The sequence below is a fragment of the Peromyscus californicus genome, unplaced genomic scaffold (assembly GCF_007827085.1).
Source record: "Peromyscus californicus insignis strain IS unplaced genomic scaffold, ASM782708v3 Scaffold_16__1_contigs__length_79575227, whole genome shotgun sequence".
NCBI lineage: Eukaryota > Metazoa > Chordata > Mammalia > Rodentia > Cricetidae > Peromyscus > Peromyscus californicus.
Window position 1 is genome coordinate 27,461,687 of NW_026294458.1, and position 21,875 is coordinate 27,483,561.

A 21,875-nucleotide genomic window follows, 5' to 3' on the forward strand; every position below is an offset into this window, starting at 1 on the left:
TAAGTACTATTCAACTTTTCTTTCCTATATGAGTTGCCTGCCTTAACTTTCTGGCTTATTACTAGTAGAGTAAATGGAGAAAAAAATTAACTCAATGAGGAATTTGACTGAAACCGAAGATTTGCAGATTTTTAGGGGCATCTATTGTGCATAAATTTAGGGATACTCGAATTTGCCAGTAAAATGCTGGAAGCTTAGTGCTTACAAAGCAAAGATGTGCTAGTCTGAACATGTCTGATCTCATCTAGAATCGAAAGCTAAATCTAGGTGGGCCTGTAATAATACCAGAAAAGGAACACATGTATCTTTTGTGCAAGCTTTTTTTTCCCTTAAGCCAGCCTTGCAGAGGAAAATGACAAAAGCAGTGGATTGTCCTCTTGCTGACTTGGCCTCCACTGCAGACAGGACCAGGTGTTCTGGGTGGCTGCGCTGTCCTTGCTGCTGCCCCAGCGCAGTCCTTGCTGTCCCTGATGGTGACACTTCCCATTTCCAGAAAGCTGCATCTCCATAACTCCGTCCGTCCAGTGGGGCCCCATGTAGTCCTCTCTCAGGTCTGCAATGTCCCTCTCCAGCTTGCAGTTCTGATGGATTCTTGCTAGAATGGAGCTCTTCATTAGCTGTTTGTTACAGTTATGGTGGAGGGTTTTTTTTCATTTGTGAGCTTTTAGAACTATCCAAACAAGTTACCCTCTAAGATGAAATTTCTCGTACTTATTTGTGACTCAAAACTGAAAAGAATTTTTTAAAAATCTAGTTAGTCATTTGGGTTTTGTTGTTATTGTTTTGTATTTGTATTTTTGTTTTATGAATTTTAAATATTCTAATAAATGTAAATAATCAGGTTTTTTAACAAAATACATTTTGATATGCAATTCTTTTCTAATTCGGTTTTCTTTATGTGGTTTAAGATCAAATTCAAAAATTTAGTGTGCTAAAAAGAAATATTAAGGCGCCTATAAGTAGCCTACTGATAATTTTAATACCCAATTTGAAATAATTCAGCTTAACGTTTCATTTGTCATATTACCCTTCATTGCCAAACAGCATTACTTAATGCAGGGGTGTGTGTGTGTGTGTGTGTGTGTGTGTGTGTGTGTGTGTGTGTGTGTATGCAGATATATGTAAACACATATGCATGCATACTTGCATATACAGCAAAAGACACACAAAGCCACTTAACATTTATATTAATTTTTTACATAAAAGAAAAAATTTAGTGAACTTTTGTTATTTTATCATTTTTCTGTAATTTAAAAATCCAATAAACTGTTACTTCTGATTATTATCCACATATGCTTCTAAACAGGTTTATATTTTTATAAGTTACCTTAGTTTCTATTTCATAGGTCTTGCACACTCCTACATTTTATGCAGATTTTAATGCTAAGTTTATTCAGATAGCACTTGCTTTATTCCATATCTGTTAGTGTGTTAACAAGTGGTTTTTTGGTTTTTTTATTTTGATTTTCTTTTATTCTTTTCTAATCTAGAGAGACTATATGTTTCTAAATGTCACTAGCACTCTGAGAAAGAAACTTTTAAACCTGTGATCTCCTAGAAAGTTTTCAAACAGGAGATATCATCTTTACCTTGTATCTCGTGGGTCTGTTTATCCAGGCTGTACCATCAGCAACCCTGAAAAAAACGGCACTAATAAGTATGACATAATAATTTTTCTGATCATAGAACTAGGAACTACCAAAGAAAATTGTGGCATATGCATGGAAATGCCAAGACCTTTTCCAATAAAATCAGCTGTTTTATGCTTTTTTTTTTTTCATTTTGAATTTGTTTGTGACTTTTTTGGCTTGTGAAGCATTTCCCTATAATCGTAGGAAGCCACAGCACATTCCCAATGCCACAGCAACACAGCAGCTAAGGAGAGCCCAGAGAGCCGGCCCAGGGGGCTGTAGCCTTTCTCAGAAATCATACAAGGTAGGAGGAGTAAGGAAGCTACTGGGTTTTTGCATTTTCCTAGTTTATTCAACCTGCCAGGGACAGTTTTTCTTCCTGCATATTCCCTTCACCTAGCTAAGGCTTTTCCTTCAATGCCAATGGCTTTCTGTTGCTTCCAAGAGATGGTTCACATAGCAAAACATCCTGTTTTCGTTTTATATTGAAGCATACAAAGCTTTGAAAACTGGGAAGGACAAAGGAAAGGGGGCTTAGGGCATCTGGGAAATATCCAAAAGAGCATTAGGCTCACAACTAGTTGTTTCGATGGTCATGCCTGTAACTTGTCTGTTCTCTCCAGGGCTTCTAAGTGTTAAAGTAATGAAGGGGATAACTATAGGGTGCACACTGTGATCTAACTGATTCAGTAGATGGAGCTCTTCCCCCTAAGTCTGGATTTAAATGAACGTCCCACTGCAGTCTGTGGGACTCTCTGTTTTAAGGTGTGTCATGATACACACATAAAATCAAAGCCCGTAGAGTTGGAGGAAGAGATTTCCTGGCCCTTTTTAAAGACATGGAGCATTTGTTAGGGAACACAGAACTGCAGGGGAGCAGTAAGGGTAGGGTGGGAAGTGTGGCTTACCTATCTAAATTTCTCCCTGTGGTTCTTAATACTCCTAAGTGTGGAGTGAAAACCTAGCAGTTTTCATAGAGGGACTATAAACCTGGAAAAATATAGCATGTGCAGTGTTTGCCTGTGTTCGTGACAAGCCTTTCAAGCTATCTGAACTGTACAGCTCCCCTTTCATTTGACTCCGCAAAGGAATCTTAATGCTGTAATGCAATTGTTTCATCTAGTTAGTCTAGAGAATCTGGCTGAAATGCAACAAATTCTGAATTGTGACAGCACCGTGGATGGTAAGGCAGACCTGTAAGGTGCCTTTATGGGAGCAAAAATACAATGACTGAAAATAGATCTCTAGTGTCTGTTTTAATATAGAAAGAAATACTTGTTTATTTCTTCGTAAATTAATCAAAATGAGTAATTGCCACAGCATTCTTGTCAGTTTGTATTATCTTCAGTACCAATAATAAGTTTGAACATTACCCTTCCCTGGTACCAGGAGGGGAAATATATGTATGCAAGATGTAATAAGTTCTCTTCCTTGGTCTGTCTTCTCATAGACTGGAGGTGTTACTGAGTATCTCTTGTTAAATCTTGATAAGATCATTTGGCCAAAATAGAACTGGCATTGGCCTTACCACCAGAAGAAATAGCATTTTTAAAGGACTTGGGTTTCCTTTGCAACCACGTGTCTGAGCTTGATACACTCCAGGAAAACAGGAAGATGAGACAAAATTCTGCCTAAGCAGCCGCCGTAGGCCAAACACTGAAACAGTGCCAACCCGGACCAATCAGGCGGGCTTCTCAGAAGATGCATGCTTTGCTGAGCACTTCTGTGGAGAGAAGAGGGAGGAAGCCCTTGAAACTGCATTCAGATGAATGAGTCTTCACGAATTTTAGCAAAGTCCGTGCTAGTGAATTCAGTAACTTCGCTTCTGTAAAGTAGAACATCTGAGTTTCCTGGGCCAGCTGAGGCTCCCTAAGTATTGTTCTCCCACATCTTTTGAACAAAAGTATCTTTTGGAATTGAAACAAGTAAAAAACTTATTACAGAGAGGGAAGAGTAAAATTAATGGAAACTCAAAATCAATTCCAAACCCATTTCTGGCATGATGAGAATAACATTTGTGCTGTGTTTAAAGCAGTTTAACACAAGAAAATGATAAAGTGATCAATGTTCTTAAAGCCAAAAATAACCAGGAGAGAACAACCTGCAACCCATTCCCAGTCCTGAAACTCTACACTTCAGATTAAACGTGCAAATAAATGGATAGATGTTTTATAAGGCGGCACTCAGAGCCTTATAGCAAAACAGCAATGAGGAGAGGCCAGATATCCAATGTTCTAGTTAAGCTACGTTTTTAGAGTTTAGGATAAACATTTCTGAAGCTAAACTATTGTGCATTTATTTATATATATGCACACACCATGACCATAAAACGAACAAAAGTTAAAAGATATGTGCATTGTCTGTGAAGGACACTGCCACTCTACAGTCTTTAGACTATACTAGCCAAAAAAGCTTTAAAGCAAAGGAACATTTTAGGCTACATCAGAAAGTCAGTGAATGGTCAGTGTGGATCAGATTTAATATTCCTTCTAAAAAGGAACTCATTGCATACATAGATACCTATTATATATAATATATTATATCTATTGCTTTAATAGATTACTCTGAAGGACTAAGTTAACATTAAGAAATTTTGAACTTGTGGCATGCCAGTGAAATGCCAGTATCTGAATTTACAAAATTCCCTCTAGTCTTTAAGATTTTGCTCCTAATTAGCAACCTGTTATCAGTATATCATTTCACTGACAAGATATTTATTGATCATGTAAAATAACATATCTACTTGAAATCATCTGAAGAAATGAAAGATGACCAAGTCCAAACACATTTAATTTGGTTGAACTGAGGTACAGTAGGAATGATGGTAATTCTAACAAGCACCATGACGAACGTAACTACAGATAAGCATGTGTGATTACATCAGTAAGAGTGAACTCAATGAGCAAGGTCAGGAGGGTAGGGGCTAATGATTAGTTAGTGGAGACGTTTAAAGCTTGTGGCTGGGAACAGAATTAACAGATATGGAAAAGAAGAGTCAATCAATTGTAAAAGTGGATAGAGAGGCAGGACTTTTCTATAGGGTATAATCAACAACAGAATTCAACTCTTCCAGGGAATTACGGTAACATCATAAACTTTGGTTGTCCAGGGTGATGATGGTTGGAAAGAGCTGTTGTGCACATCTGCTTAAAGAGTCATAGGAGTGTAACTGCTATGAACCAGTTGTCATGCTGTTGATTGAAATTTTAAAAGCTCAGCTTTACGTGTCCAAAAGCAAATATCAGCATCATAGAACCAGCATCACTGTATCTCAAAGACTGAAAGAGCCTAAAGTATCTCAGTGAAAGAACGTTAGACTGTCTGATGTAAGGCCTTGTAAATTGTATTCTTCTTACAAACGTGTGTGTGTGTGTGTGTGTGTGTGTGTGTGTGTGTGTGTGTGTCTTGTATTTGAAAAATAGAATTTTAATGGGAAAGCTTACAATAGAGAAAATGAAGCACTGATTTATCTGGACCAGTGATGCTATACCCTGGTTCCTGTGAAGAACAGTGGGCTTTACAGAGGATCAGAGGCCTAACAAAGTAATTTTCTCTGAGATCAAACCACTAACTTTGCCCAGAAGAAAACTTACACATGGCAAAGTGACATCTTGCTCTTCAGTGAGAAGGGTAAAAGTGGGACATGAAGGAAAGTTCCCTGGCTACTCTGTAGAGCTAGAGAGGGTTGATGTTCCAGAAGGAACTGAAGAAGAGAGCACCAAGGCCTCTGGGTTCCTTTCTTAGTAGCAATAACCTCACCTTAAATGAGGAAGGGGGAAGCCTGCATGGCAAGGATACCTTTGTATTTTGGAAAATGATAGAAAAGCACCATGCAAGACCTAGGGGCTCTCTAGAGTTTACACTGCTCCCCTCACCCCACAAAAACAAAAAAAGAAGGAGAAGAAAAAGAGAGGAAAGAACTTGGTAGTAACAACTTTCTTTTCAAAAGAAATGGGCCTTCCTCCGTGTGAATCTGCTGTCCAGCTTGTGCGTTTGCTCAACAGGGTCTGAGTTCTAATCAGGCAGTGCTGATTCCCTGAGCTGACAGATACTGCAAGCTGAGCCCCTCCTTGGCTCCTAAGTATGCTCCACATGTTTTCATCCCTTCCTCCTCAGAGTCCCAAAGAGAGGCAAATTCTCCCTCTTTCCCTTCTATGACACCGTGTGTATTTTACAGACTCTTGGCATATTCTCTTTCATATCAACTTTGAGTTGGTAAAGTAAAAGGCAATTCTTTATCATTTGGGGCAATGGACATAATTTTACTGAGCCTCATTTTCATCTTTGTAAGCAGGAAATAATGGCCACCTTGCTTGGATATTATATTATATTATATTATATATATAAATATTATATTCTAGGAAATGTCATCTATAAGGTGTTTAGCATAATGAGTAGCCCATGGTTACTACTCAATATCAAATTTATTAGTACTATCACTACTATTGCCCTACTTCTAGGTTTTTCCCTATTAATATAATCCTTAAAGCCATAAATCGAGTTCGGCATTTTATCTGTCTGTGTACAGAATGACTTTTACGTAATAGGATCTGGATGAAAAAATGTATAGGCTCTCCTTATACAAGCCCATATTGTACCTGTTCCTCCTTCACAACCCTCTTCAATTCTCTCCTGGAGGTTTAGGACAGTGGTGGTCATGGCCAGTGCTGGCTCCAGATACGCCATCAAAGACATCAGTGTTGTTCACTGTGGACTCTGTGTGCCACATTAGCTTTCAGGTTCCCCATAGAACCTCAACCACTTAGGATGGCTCTTTGCAGCATCCCCAGAAGTGTCTGCTTGTGTTCATGGTTTATGTGATTAATGATCTTGTTATAGCTCTGTCTGTAAGTTGGTATAGAAACTTTCACTTCAGAGAGCAGGTCAAGATCTTGAATATAATTTTGGTTGCATCTGTTATAAGCCAATTGTGTATTCATTACATTTATAGATTCCCTCTTCAGCCATATATTTTCATGGCCATTGAAAGCACCTGACTCTGTGCTGAATGTCCCTAGATTTTACTTTAGAGACCTGAAAATATAGCAGTGAGGCTTAGTGAACTCTAGCTGTCATATTTGGCATTTTCTTCCCTTAATGGTCTAATTGTAGCTAAATTTGAAGAGGCAAGTAGGGAAGTTTTAATTGTCCAAAATATGGCATTGTAATTCTCTATTAATGAGGTTTATGGTTAATATAGTTTTCCTATACGTTGTTGTTTTTTTAAACATGTAACCACATATTGTGAAAGGGAAAAAAACACTAACAACATGAAAATGATTTTTTAATTGAAGTATATAAAGGCAGAGATAGAACTAACATTAATTGCAAGGGTTCGAATGTAGGGAGAGCAGCATACTGGGGAAACTGAGTGCATATGGATGCTGGTCCTTCAAGGTGTTATTGAACAGTGAGAAAATGAAAACGAAGTAGATGATGTGGGCATGCAAAGGATGGGCTGACGTCAGGGTATGCTCAAGTCAGGAAGAATGTTGCCTTTTAATCTGCCAGCGTTCCTGTTATGTGAGTGTGAGCTGCTAGTTGTGAGGGAAACAAGGTCACATTTAGGGAAACTGGTAATTCAAAGAAGGATTTCGACTTTGCCAGAGTAATAGTGTTGGCATCAAAAGAAAAAAGTTTTGCAGATTTCTGTGTGTGCACTTGCTGTTCCTGGTGTTCCTGGTGGGTGGCTGAATCATCCTGATGGCATTCAACAGGAACCAGCTGCTGGGAATATTAAAATGCATGCATTTATTCCTCTAGAGAGACAGGAGCATCTGCAGAGTCTTCCTATCTTGATAGTACAGATAATCCCAGGGAGCATCCTCTAGTGGTTTTAACTCTATTCATTTATACATCTTCTCTTCATCATTCTCATCGGTGCCTGGAGTCCTAACTAGAGTTATCTGTAGTACCTGCATCCTAAATCCACACCAGGTTGCAGAGTCAGACAGTGAACACTTGGCGGAAAACTCAGGCTTTATGAATTGCAACCTCAGGAGCAGAAAGTGGCACTCCTCTCTCTTGGCCTCTCTGTCTTGTGAAGAGTCAGCAATACTCAGCCTTCTACCTAGGAAAAGACAGAAACTCCCCTCTCCCACAGCCTGGCCAGATTACAGGCTTCTGAATTCTCCTTTGTATTTATAAAGCCTATGAACCTTCTGCTTTCCTTATATATCTGTTGTTTTATTTTATTTTGTAATTATGGGTGGGTTTTGGCTTAGGTTTTGGTTTTGGTTTTTTAGCTAGTATCAACATTTGAAGAAAAAGAAAGTGCAAAGAAGAGGTCTGCACTCCATAATCTACCTACTAAGTCTTTCCCATCTCTGATCTGTATGAATAATGTATTGAACTGATGGAAAAAATGTTGAATATGTTCATTATGAATTATATTCATCAGTGTGTTGCCTGGAATATAAAAGAGCAAAGTGGTTGCGATGTAACTACTTCCTTACAATACGTGCACCGGTACAACAGTGCTCCGTAGCCTTTCCTGGTCCACTGTGTGCCACCCCCAAATGCACACGCTGCATGTCTGAGCAGTAACTGCAGAAGAGGGTACCTGATGGAATAACAGACAGCCAAGGTGCAGCCCCAGTCGGAGTAGAGCCTGAGTTCCATACAAAAGCAGCTATGGAGAGGGATTGATAGGGCAGTGTCCTTTAAAGAGAATCACTTTCACGTAGCAGGCATTACTCAAACATTGTCACGATTCAGAGAATGTCACAGGTCCTACCATCAGAAAAGAAACTCACAGTCTTGATTCTGGTTTTTTCAGATTAGCACAAGTAACTAAATTGTTGCCATTTGGAAACAAACAAGGAATGATGGAAGTAAATTCAGAATTAAGTATTTATTTATTAGGTGTACCTTCGAAAATCATTCTATGTTTTTTCTCTACTGGTTTTCCGTCATTATTACATTACATTTAGGATTAATTAAAATAAAATTGTATTTCCTAAGCACTCACTAGATGTTATTAGTTGACACTAATAACAAGAAATTATAGGTGGTTTTTTGTTTTGCTTTTTTAGTTAGAACAGAAGAGGTAACAGAGAGTTAACATAATTTCAAAATAGCCTATCCCTGCCTTCATGAGAGTTGAGCCAAGATAGACCATGTAAGGTCAAGGGCTGATCGGGCACAGCCCTAACACCCAGGTGAGGGCATTTCCTAGTTAAAGCAGTTCAATGGAAAGGTAGGACACTGCTCGGGCCTTTCCTGGGACCTCAGGAGAACAGTGGGTGTTGATGAGCACAGCCTGCCACAGAGAAGCCTTTGCTTCCTCCTGTGTCACGTCAGACCTCAGGACAAGGGGCTGGAACACATCTCGGGAACCAACATCAACTATACAGTGACCATTACTCCAAACAAAGTGTCCCAGCATTATTTATAATTCTACATTTTAGAGATGTTCTTCCTTTCCAATGGTCTCTTCAAAGGCTAAAATCTGTAATATCTCATAAAAAGCAAGCATAAACTTAAGAACAAACACAATTACCAGTAGTTTATACAGTCTCAGACATGAAGAAAGAAAGAGGGAGAAATAAATAGTAAAACATGCTTGCAGGAAAATTACACTGTCCAGCATTTACATCAGGTCAGGAGAAACAATGGTGCTCCAATTCCAGAGCAGAACGACAGAGGAGCCAGTGTTATAGGATTTGCCCAGCGCTACCTTCCTGTCCGTGTGAGAGTGTATTTGTCAAACAACTAGAAAACCATCTACCCTCATCTCCTTCACAGTACTATTGCTAAGGCTGATGTGCGTACATATGTAAATGTACATGTTACACTTCCTGTTTACAGCAGGGGAGAATCACCTTAAATGAATCAGGGTTTTGTGTGTGTCTGTTGTGAAGGCCAGTCACTTTTCTTTAATATATAAAGTTTAAGACCTCCTTTGCTAATTACCAATTGTTAAAACACTTGAAAATGATGAGTGAGCCCCTCTCACCTCAGCAAAAGAGAAAGTGGGCATCAGTACAGAGATCCAAACACGTCTCCCTAGACTAAAGAATCCTAGTGGCCTTACCGAGCACAGTACACATCCACTGGGCAAAATAAAAGACAAACTTTGCCAACAGTTAACTTTGAAAATCTTAAATCCTAGATCTGGCAGTTGATTTAGTACCAAAGTCTAATTGTGGCTGTAAGAGTAAGCTAGTCGTTGTGATATGCTGCACCCAGACATGATACAGCCTTTGCCTTAGTGAACTCTGAGCAGCTGTGGTTACCCACGAAAGACCTGCCTAAGACTGGATCCAGTAACTTTGCTCACAGAGGGGAGGAGAGGTTCACGAGGCTGTCCTTCTCCCCAGGGATTGATGGACAGACAGTTGATAGTTCCTGGGTACCCCATCCCTTCCTGAGAAGGTGTAGATAGTCAACAGTTGTTGGGAATGAGACATTTTCTTCCTTTTTTTTTTTCATTTTCTTCTATGCTGCCCATGTTCCTGTAAGTAACCCTAATTAAACACATCCGTGTACCAAGCTAGACCTGAGTGAAATCTATTCTTTGGTTTGTCATTGGTGTCCTATCTGAGGTGAAAAGACATTTGTTCATCTCCTCAGGGAAAGTTCAGATAACATGTTTTAGAAAATGAGGCGAAGGCATAGATATAAAGAACAGGAGTGTCATCAGCACCTACCAATATCTGCCCAAGCTGTGGGTCTATCTCAACAACAGTCAGGCTCAGTATATGTAAGGCCCCTAGGATGGCTGAGAAAGAGGCTGTGTTCATTATACTCCATACTGCAATTATTCTCTTGACATTCATCTTGGTCTTGGTTCTTTACCCCCCCCCCCCCCCCCGTCAGTCCTCACTGGAATGATAACCTGAGGAGGGCAGGTGAAGATAAAGAAATGTGACTTTTTTTTTTTTTTTTAGTCATGACTGCTACCCTCTAATAGCATGTCCTCTGGCCTCTTCCAAGCATCCAGGAAAGAGAAATTAACTTCCGTGGAGAATGAAGTCATAGCTCCAACTTAGCATAAGCAGAGGAGAGGGAGAGGGTAGTAAGCACACTGTTAGTGAAACAAGCAAGTGTCTCCTGGGCCGGGAGCAGCTTCTCCTATTTCCTCTATTTTTACAAACTGAAAAGAGTTATTGTGGTAACTCACCTGTGCTTCTGAGCCTGTGTGCACACGCCTAAGACCCGCTCAAGGGAAGGCCAGAAAGAAATCAGCACTTGCATCCAGGAAACCTGGCTCCTTTGTAATAACTTCTGCCTGTTTAGTTTGTGTTTTTGTGAAATTTTTCTCAGTTCCCAGACATTGATGTCCTGGGTATCCTGAGATCATGACAAAGTAAGGATTGGTGGGTAACAAATCTAGCAGAGTCCAGTGCGTTCCTAATCTATCAGATCTGTAGGCAAGACCCCAGGTTGTTCTAGTCCGTGTTGGATAATCCATCTGGGGCCTTATCCTAAGAAGGCAGTGTTACCTGAGAGCTCTGAGAGCAGTGGTAAGTGTTTTTAAGTTTGAGTCTTGGTGACAATGGGACTAGAATGCCTTGGTTTAAAACAGTAACTAGAACCAGGGCCAGCTTCATGCGTGTCCAGCCTGTGCTGCTGCACAAGGCCCCAGCTTGGACAGGCTCCATGCTCAACTTAATGCTTCACTGTGGCTTTCTTGAAATTCTTAATAATTTCTAATGAAAGGCCCTGCATTTTGCATTTAGCCCTGAGCACTACAAATTAAGTAGCAGGTCCTGCCTGCCTGGAATTTATCTTTCCCTGGCATGCCGACTGAAAGTATCAGTCACATGTCTTCTCTTACTGAAAATGATCCCCTCTTTTGATTCTTCAGAAGCTTACTCCCCTGTTAAACTCTTTGAAGATTTCTCTCCAAGTTATGTGGTTCAAAGAACCCATCTTCCTTCCTTCCTCCAAACACCTCAAGATGACTATGATCAAGGTGCTCTTAGTTCATAATCAAAAACTCCGTAGTTGCCTGAGCCAAGTTGTTTGTTTGTTTACTTGCCTGCTTGCTTGTTTTGGAGATGTGAGGTATTTGGTTGTTTGTTTTACTAAAGGCTAACACCTGGAGAAGTAGTTATATCATGGTAGTAAAGCATTTGCCCTGCATTATTATTAAAATAGGCACCAGCCATCAGAGTGAAAACTTAAAAACTGCATCTTGCACTCATGCTATCTTATCTGTGGTAAATCTTAGCCATCATGTAATCAAATACATCAGTCTTGTGAAAAAAAGTTGGTCTTCTAGTCCTGACCTTGGGCTGCTGCCCTCCCACCTCCATGCCTTGGCTGGTTATGTGCCCTCTGCTACCCTCATCACCCCTCCTGCCTCATCTGTTCTTAAGCCCCTCATCACTCTGATTAAAAACAATAATACTGGTGTTATTAAAGGGCTTCTTTCTTTGGCCTAGTGAGAATAATTTTTGCTGAGTGTGAGACATCCCTTCATGTCTGTGAATTACAGAACCATAAGGTCTGGACCAGACCCTGCAAAGTACAGGAGCAGCCTTCTCTGAATATTCAGGCCTCCTAACTTCCAGTCAAGTGTATGTCCTGTTGCCCTGGGGAGGGAAAGACAGGTCGACCCCATTCCTAAAACATAAAGTACACATGGCCGGCTCCTGACCACTTTCCAAGCATAACTGAGAGAAGAAAGTAGCTCTCAAAGCTGGGGGAAAGATCCCATGGCCGCAGAAGCCTCCTGTCACGTGCCATCACTAATAATGCCCACGTTGCTGGAGGACCCAGAGTGGTGCCGACCTAACACAAAGCTTGGTTCACTGACTCCAAAGCTAGGAAGAGCTGCTGCTTCTCTCCGTCCCTCCCCCTTCTACATCTCCTCTTCACACAGTGCTCTCCTCCCTCTAGAAAAGGAAAGAAAATAGGAGGAACCCAACAGAGAGATGCTGGGCCAGGTAGGTTTTTTCTAGTTTAAATCATACGAAATTGGGTTTAGCTGTCCTCCCCTGAAGTTTGCAAGCCTTTTGATGATTACTGACTTCCTGGCCAGGAACAACACAACCAAGTCAACACTGCAAGTCCCAATGCATAGCTGATAGATAATCCATGGCTTCCCCAGTGAGGCTTTCCTTAGGTCACCAGACCCAGAGAAACCCCCACCAAAAACTCAAAAAATACTTAAGTCCTTTCTGGTCCTGACCACCCCTGTCACTCTCTCTTTTGCCAGCAGAGCCCAGGGTCCTGTGCTTACCTGATTCCCTCCCTCAACTCCCTTGTCCCCAAACTGTCGATCCCCCCCCACCCCCAGTTTCAATTCAAAACTTCCTTCCCCTGCTGTAATTGCTGGGATTGAAGTAGCCAAGCATCGAGACATGCGTGCCTTAACCACACAATGAGATGTTTGCCTTTCCAAAGTGCTACAGATTCAAATGTACTTCACTGACGAGGGGCATCGCAGGCATCTGGCCTGCAGTGAGTACTTGTTCCTTCTGAGCCAAACTAGACTGCCTAGGCTTAGTCGTTTTCCTCCATGGGAGTAGATGTGTTCACTTTGCCCCATTTCACTGTAGACACAGAGAGGAAGGAACTCAGAAAGGCAGCCTTTTTTCCCAGGAAAGGAGAAAAAAGAAATGTAGGTAAATAATCAACCCCTGGATGGTTACTGAGGGTCTCCCATGAAAAATAAGCCACAATACTACTTTTGGATTTTACATGAAAGTAAGTTTGTACTTTAGATAGCCAAGGCCCTAGTAGGTAAGGCTATAAGAATACTGTAAATAAGTTTAAAACCTAAATACTTTGTCAAGATTCTGGCCTCCAGCGAACTGTAACAATTCACAAATTTGAAGTCAGTCATCTTGGTGTGGGATGGGGGTCCTGTTTACATCTGAGAGTGTAATTGGCTCAGGGGAATCCGGCTTTTCTTCAGGTCATCAGATTTAGCAGTAGAACTGAGTTTGGGGCCTGTGGGCTCCCCCGACCGTCTGGAGTTTCTCCACAGTCGCGGGCTCTGCTGAGAGGAGGCAGCCTTCTCTTCTTGCCATTTCTCTCCACTAGCTGTTGTTCCTGCAGGCCCAGAGAAAACGCCAGCATGAGAGACTGCGGGGCATTAGGGGGACATCAGCAGCTATTGAAAAGACATTCGGACCTATTTCTGTAGTTATCAATGTAATAGTATTTGTTGCCAGGAAATGCACCATTGACGGCTGCGAGGTTGGATTGCACTAGCAGCCTGTTCTCAGGGGCCCTCCAGTTACAGGAGGTGGTAATTCTAGTTAATAAAAGGGTGAACTTCAAACACATTTTAACCAAATCAAATTGTAGCAGGAAATATCATATTACTGGTGTTCAGGCCGACTCACAGCTGGTAACATTAGTCAGTCTATAGGCCCAAATTCTGACTTTTCAGCATTTTCAGATGCATTTCTGGCTGCTAGAGAGTTCCCCAGGCACATTGTTATGGAGGAATAGGAGATTTTTAACTAATGTAAAAGCTAGGATAAATGAAAAATTTTTTATTCTCGTTAGACTTTTTATAAGATTGTCAGATATTCAAATAATATGTAACCAAGCCAAACTTCAGGTGGTTGATAGGAAATCTAGAGCCAGGAGTTTTTTTTAAAAAAAAAAAATTTGTTGTTTTGGTTTTTTTTTCCATGACATGTTGGCAAATGATAAAAGCGATTCACTCTGCTAACCAGAGATGCTGGGCAGAATTCCCCCAACACTGATTTCATGCCATGAAAAGCACATGGAGTCTGGCCTGGCAAGGCATGGTGTGCAGCACAGTCTTTGTGTCCTGTGGCTCGTATTTGAATCCTAGCTTAGCCCCTACTGGTTCTGTGGCCAAGGAAGTTCACACAACCTGTGAACCTTAGGATTGCCGAATAGAAAATGGGCTCTGTGTCTGACATTCATCCTTCAAGAGGACCAAATAAAGTCAGAGAGAAAAATCCACACAGGAAAACAGTGCCAGGCAGGTGCTGAGGTGTTCAAAGGTGATGGTAGTTATCTTCTGCCATTTTGCTTTTAAAACTGTAATTTTAAAAGAGTTATTTTTCCCAGTAAAACATATATATTTTGCTATGATAAAAATACTGCTGCCTACCCTGAAGATTGATCAGGTCAAGTCTTATGAGCTTTGGACAACTCATCTTAGCCACAGTTAGGCCTGAATTTCCCTTTAGTGGTCTGTACTGAGTCCTTGCAGTCAGAACATAGAGAAAATTATAATCAAGGCAACTAGACACAGCCCCACATTGTATGTAAGCACAAAGTTCCTGGAGCCTTCGTGTTTCTTGCTTGTCCTACTCCACAGAGTTGGGAGGCCTTTCCGACACCTTCTTGTGGGTTGTCTGCTTCCCGGATTTTTTCTCTAAAATTTTCTATGTACCGGTGTCTCCATTTTCACAGAGATTAATTCTGATTTGGTTCGCCTACACTTTTGATGCTTTAAAAGCTTTCCATTGTGGGCAGATTGTCTCAAATACTGTATTTGAGGGTGGAAAAAGAAAATTCTGCCCAAATGTAAGCACCATAGAATCAAAGAAACAGTGGTGTTTTTTTTTTTTTTCCAATTGCATTCTTCGAGAATCCAGACAACCTTGAATTCTTTACAAAGCACATCAGCAATGCCATCCTCCCTTCTCTTACACACAAACAGACATGTGCAGACACACACAGACACACGGGGGTGGGGGCCATTCTTCAAGACGTTAAAAGACAAAATGTTCATAAGGAATAAAAATCTAGAAATAGGGTGAATCTGTTAAACAAACAGAACTAGAAGCCAGGACATCTGAATTCTGTTTCTTTCTGCCTTTCTTGTTTGGATCTCAGCCTGTTCCCCTCCCCAACTCCACTGACGTTACCTCCAGGGAACGTGGTTCTCAACTCATTCTCTTAGGGTATATCAGGGAGAATTCATTTGTTACTGTTTTGAAAGACATTTTGATACCTGTACCAAGGGCAATTTACGTGGGCAAAGTATTTGCCTCATTTGAAAAGATGAAGACCTGAATTATTCCTCCCATCACTCTTCAATGGGTAAAAGAATGAACTTTTCACACCAGCACAGGAAGAAAACGATGTCATTAGAATGCCGACTTCTAACATGGTATTAATAATTGTATAACTCTCTAGACTTGATGCAGACACACTGGCCTTGGCCGGCTTTCAGGTGACTTTCACTTTACCCATGCCTGCCTTTGGTAAACATTAACTATGGAACTGCACACTATGAGAGGTTCTTGGGGTGCCTGTGCATCTCTCCTATACAGCCTACCATGTGCGCTGATGGGTAGTTAGCATAGCTTGATATGGATGCCTTCTTTTTTGTGTATTTACCTATTTAGTGTGTCTGCTGAAGGGCTGACCCATAACCAGGAAGGCTTACTTCTTCTCAACAGTTAAAGTATTTATTTGTATGTCGCACATGACACTGATCATACCTGTTCTATTGTAGTGAATATTTGCATCTATCTTATGCCTCATAAACATACATAGTTATAGCTCCCTAGAATGTATCATCAGACAAGGTAAGGGCTGGATAGTTCAGTGGTTAAAAGCACTTGCTGCTCATGCAGAGGACTCAAGTTCAGATCCCAGTGCCCATGTCAGGCAGCTCAAAACTATAAGTCCAACTCCAGGGGATCAAAAGCCTCTTCAGGCATATACATACACACTTAAAATACTAAAAATAAATCTTTTTTAAAGAAATAAAAAATATATTGTGAATATTGTAATTTGAATAAATAGAATTACCAATGGCATGTGAATTTTGAGCAACAAATTTGCTTTTCTGGACTCCATAACTTCCTACCCAGAAGCTAGCCCACAGAGATCATAATTCAATTAGATCTGTAAAGTGTAAGATTTTTTCATTTTTCATTTCCATTTTTTTTTCATTTCCATTTTCTTTCCAATTTATAGCTTATAGATGCCATTTCTTCCCACTACTACATGCCTTGTTTCTGTTGTTGCTGAAACTAATCTTAAATACCTAGACTCATGCTGTCCTCCTGCCTCAGCCTCCCAAGTAGCTGGAATTATAGCCAGTAGCCAAGCATCCTCCCTGACTCTTGATATTTTCACACGGTAGATTTTTAAATGAATGGCTGTTGATTTATTAGTTAAAATAACGAAGAAGCTCAGGAGGCAGAGCCAGGCAGATCTCTGTGAGTTAGAGGCCAGCCTAGTCTACAGAGCGAGATCCAGGACAGGCACCAAAACTACAACAGAGAAACCCTGTCTCGAAAAACAAAAACAAAAACAAAAAAATAAAATAAAATAAGAAGGCAAGGATTTCTCCATTGCTTTTCATTGTCATAGTCCTGTTGAGTGTCAACTACCTCTTTACCTTCAGACTTTGTCTATCCAATAACACAGTGATCCTAGAATTTTAGCTTGAACTCAGAAATAGTCCTGAGTTATAATTTGGCCTCCTCCTCAGGGTTTCCACAGGGCAGATAAAAAATTACTTTTTCTTGGTGAGACAGGGAGGGCTTCTCTTTTTCACAGGACTGTTAAGTAGTTGGATGACACAGCTATCTATATAAGTAACCTTTTAATTCCTAGAAAAAGCACATCAGACTCATAGCTCCAGATTTAGGAAGCTTTGGCATCTCACACAAATAATTTTGTACATCCTATGGTTCAAACTTACAGGTGAAGGTTTTATCCCTCCAGGCTTTTAGGATAGGTGCAGACAATCTGTAATGCCTGCCATTAACTGTGACCTCAGTCCAAATGAAGCAGCTGATTTAAACACAAAAGCTCCCTCTTTGCTCTCCAGCCTGACTGAATTCCATCTGCACAAAGTGATCTGAAGCTGGTACCCTGGTCTTGGGTCACAGGAAGCGACACAGCAGACACATTATTCTAGTTTGTCGGAGGTTCTTCTTCCACGAGCCTGTCTAGCAGCAAGCTAAGGAAGCCAATCGCTCCTCAGCTAACATTCTGTTGAGTCATGTTTACTGTCCCCCTTCAAAAAGGTTCCAAACGCAAATGCAAGAGGTTGCCGAAGGCAGGGACATGTGGCGTGCGCACTACTGAAGTGAGAAGCATCGCGTGCACCTGCCTTGTGGCTGTGGCGGGCCATCTTGACTGCGCCATGCCACAAGTTAGCATTTTGGATGAGCAATTGCCATTCTGTTGTTTTCTTCTCAACACATGGTGTTCAAAAACAGTTAAAAGAAAACTGTACCCATTTGCTCATCCCAGAAATCTAAAATTTCAAAGACGCATGCCAGACTAATTTTCACATAATATTTTCCAAGCTTTTTTTTTTTTTTTTTTTTTTGCACTGAGAAATGATACTTCACTTTTTGAACTCTTGGTGTCCTGGCCTGGGGTAAATGGGTGTAGTTTCTCTTTAAATGGCATTAAACATATCAAAGCAGGATTATATCTGTCACTGTCTCTCTCTCTTTTTTTTTTTTCTAATGGAATCAAAATCCTTCAGGGAGTGTCCCAAATCCACATTAATGTCTTTGAGTGCTAACGTCTCCGCTGGGACTTTCACGTTAGCAGCATACAAGTGTGTGGCCCCCCTGTGCTGTCTGTATTAGAAAGAGATGAACTGCGCACCCCTCATTCTCGTGGCCTTCAGCTAGCCCATCACCACGGCAGAAGATGAACTCAGGCTCTGGGTGCCATTCGTTCCTTTTGGCCACTTTCCCCTTGTGCAGTTTGCCCGGAAAGCTTCTGGGAGTGCTGTTTCTAACATGGTGAATCCGTGGAACGCCAGCCATGAATTTAATCAAAAAGGCTACGCTGCATATCTGCCAGGCCTGTTTTTATCTCTGTTCTGATGGTGGAAAAATTTTGCAAATACCCGGAGTCATAGGACATGGCTGTTGACATTTTTGTTGTTGATCTTAGGTATCGCTCGTGTGTCCCTTTGATTGCTAGAGAGTAGCCTGCCTGTTTACGTCATTCCCTTTTTGACTCTTTAGCAAAGCAATTGAAATGATTTCTTCTTTTGTCAACTCCTGATTATCAAGTGTCAGTGCCCCATCATGGTGTCCTAAGTAGATAATAATTATAAATAGTGGCCTGTAACATACTAATAAATGACAAATAGCTCATTATATTTCATCTTAAAATGACTTTTTACATGAATTTCATTATGTCCTGGAAGTCTGTAATATTTCTTTGTTGTTATTGTTGCTGTTGTTTTGGGTTTGTTTTTTGAGGCAGAGTTGCACTACATACCCAGACTGGACTTCAACTCACTATTAGTAGCCTAGGATGGCATTGAGTTCACAGCAGTCCTCCTGCCTCAACCTCCCAAGTGATTGGATCGCAGGCATACGCCTCCACACTCAGTCATGGTGTTCCTTGGATAATTGTGAATTAATTCATACATGGTGGAGAAAGAGCTGGATGGCTCTTTAGAAACAGCCTCCAGCCCTGTTCAGTTTCCTTCTTTAGCCCACAGAGGCTCTGTCTGTTGTAGCCCTGAATAGGACAGCCATCATGGTTGGAGCCCAGGGTACAACTGTCAAATCCGCTTCAAAGTGCCTTTTTTTTCCGTCTTGAGTTCTGGAACATTCTGAGAACTACACTCCTTTCTTTTCTTTTTCTGTCTTTTTCTATCCTTTCTATCCTTTTCTGTCCTCTCCCCCTTCTTCCTCTATATCCTTCCCAGTTTTTTCTTTTCCTTCCTTTTTTGCAAGGAACTAGATAAGGACATTTGAAACTGTTTCTGAGTGAGGTGCTCATGGGAGAGGGGACTCTACCAATAATCAAGGGATCTAAGGTCATTTTAGATGGCCTCTCTCTGTAGGCCTTTACATGTGGAAGATTACTAAAATGTTTTACTTTCCTATGCTTTACTAAAGACAGGGTAAGTAGATAAGACGAAAATGTCAGCCCTGGATGGCACCTGGATGTGCTCACCTTCAAAGATTTTTGAAACCAAATCTTTATTTACTAGTATTGAATGCAGAATTAATGGGTCTGAGTTTTGTAAGGTTGTCACAGGTTTTTTGTTACAGGTTTTGGAGAATTATGGGGGTTTCTTTTGTTTGTTTGGGGGAGTTGTTTGTTTATTTGTTTGTTTGTTTGTTTTGCATGTCCTTAAGCATTGATTCCATGATAACTCTGCAGTGTCAGATAAAGTATCTAATAGAATTGAAAAAAAAACTACCTTTTAAACATGAGTCACTTGAATTTTCTGGGTGGGTCTAATGTTAGTGTGTTCATGCTCTAGCAGGTTTAAATGGTAAGATGTCTGAAATGTGTGTTTATACTTATGCTAACTTCTGCACTAAATTAGCATTGTGAAATAGATGCTCACTTAAAAGATCACCAGTGGTATTTATATATTTTTTTCATCTTTGCATTTCCTCTTGAGTAGTGTTTGGCAAAGAATATAAGTTGTGTAGGTCAAATGTTGATCCAAATGTGAGTGCCATAAATTACCTTTTAGATTTGTGAGTCTAATCAAGCACAGTCCCAGTGTGCCATGGTTTCTTTGCCTGAAGAAAGGGAAGTGACCATTGCTGCTCTGAAAGGTCTTTGTGATGGTTAAATGAGGTGACATGTATGCCAGTCTATGGCACCTGAAACATGGTAGGTGCTCACAGACCATTCCATCCTTTTTTCCCTCTGAGGGATGCTTGGGGAATGTGGTCATGCCTTTGATCTCAAGTTTACCACTAGTAATTTTTTCTCATTAACTAGATTGAGTTAATGATACTCATTAGATTTTAGCCACTGAACTTTTGTTTATCACAAGGAAGCCATTGTTCTCTGCCATATACTACAGTATAGCTGGAAGCAAAATGCCTTGGAGAGTGGCTATAGCAGGGTTCCTGCTTTGCCCCCAGTCTTTCTCACCTTGACCTACATTGCCTGGGCAGAGGAGTAGCAAAGCTGCAAGTCCCAGAGAGCTCTGCTCTGGAGCTTCTGGGGCAGGGCAGTGGATCTGGGGTAGGTGCTGAGGCACGTCCAAATCCATGGAACAGCTGACAACAATAGCTTATCCTTAAGATTTGAGGGAGCAGAGACTTCCCAAGATCATTTCCAGTGTGAGTCAAATACAAGCACAATGTATACCTTCCCTCATGAGTCAAAAATAATGATCATGACCAGTATTAATCCAGTGGAAATTAATTGTCTATAGCTACTGAGGTAGTTATAGTGAAGATATAAAACAACTATTATGAATTCTGATTAAACAGAACAAAATCTGTCTAATTGTATGGTTTTGCTTTCATAATACTTACACAAGTTGGGGCTCAACAAATGTTTGTTGAGTGGACAAATTTATTTAGTCAGCAGCTCCTGGCCATGATAATAACAATTGGAACAGTTTCCAATGCTTATTGCCCCAGAATATATTTTATACATATATATCTGTATCTACATACCTCTCCATTTCTACATATTTATGTTATGTATGTATGTATACTGTTCAAATAAGACATTGTTTAAATACAAGGCCATAGGGACACCATTCAACCAGATCTCTGATAACTCCTAATCTGTCTTTGAACTCATTGCTGCTGAGATTGCCAGCTGCATACTTACCTCTCTGACCATTGGCAAGTCCTCCATTTCCTCATTACAGAATGACTAAATAATCACCTCGTCTGGAAACCCTTTCAACTCCAGAATTCCATATGCTAGCCCTAGTGAGACATGGCATGCACTTCTGGGAAGTGTGCTGTTGTTGAACATAGAGCAAGTATTTCCTTACTGTAAAAATCACAAATGGACTCCACTAAGAGGTTAGAAACTTAAACTCATTTATGGGGTGTGTGTGTGTGTGTGTGTGTGTGTGTGTGTGTGTGTGTGTGTGTGTAAGAGAGGAAGAGAGAGAGTTTGTGTATATTGTATGTGTGTGAGAGTGTGTGTGTGTGCATGCGCAGTGCATACATTTATATATCTGGGTGCAAGCAAGATTACATATAATGGTATCAGTTTTCTTCTTTGATCTCTCTCTCCCTCATTTTTTAGACAGAGTCTCTCACTAAACCTAGAACGAATCCATTAGGCTAGACTGGCTGGCTGGTGAGCTCCAGAGATCTCCTGGTCATTGCCTCTTCAACACTGAGTTCCAGATGTGCTGCTGCACATGTCTTTAACATGAGTGCTGGGATCTGAACTCAGGTCCTCGCGCTCGCACAGCAAGCACTGTACGGACTGACTCAAATGACTGCGTGCCAGCTGCAAGTGCTTAGTTATCTGTGTATGTAGTGAGGTGCATATGTGTGTATATTGTATGCACATGTATGTTCAGGTGTACTCACGTGTGCTTGTATATATTGAGTTCAGAGGTTATCATCACTTATCCTC

General features: G+C 40.7%; 1 protein-coding gene and 1 long non-coding RNA gene across 20 annotated transcripts in view; one reads left to right on the top strand and one right to left on the bottom strand.

Moving 5' to 3' along the window:
* Positions 1–21,875, top strand: part of Zbtb20 (zinc finger and BTB domain containing 20) — a 786,974-nt gene that overhangs the window by 653,082 nt on the left and 112,017 nt on the right. The gene's annotated exons all lie outside the window — the stretch shown is intronic.
* LOC128112044 (uncharacterized) lies at positions 9–10,369 on the bottom strand. Its single transcript, XR_008218826.1, has 3 exons — positions 1,738–10,369; positions 1,590–1,635; positions 9–728 (listed from the first exon to the last, which is right to left on the bottom strand). It is a non-coding gene; the product is annotated as an uncharacterized LOC128112044 (long non-coding RNA).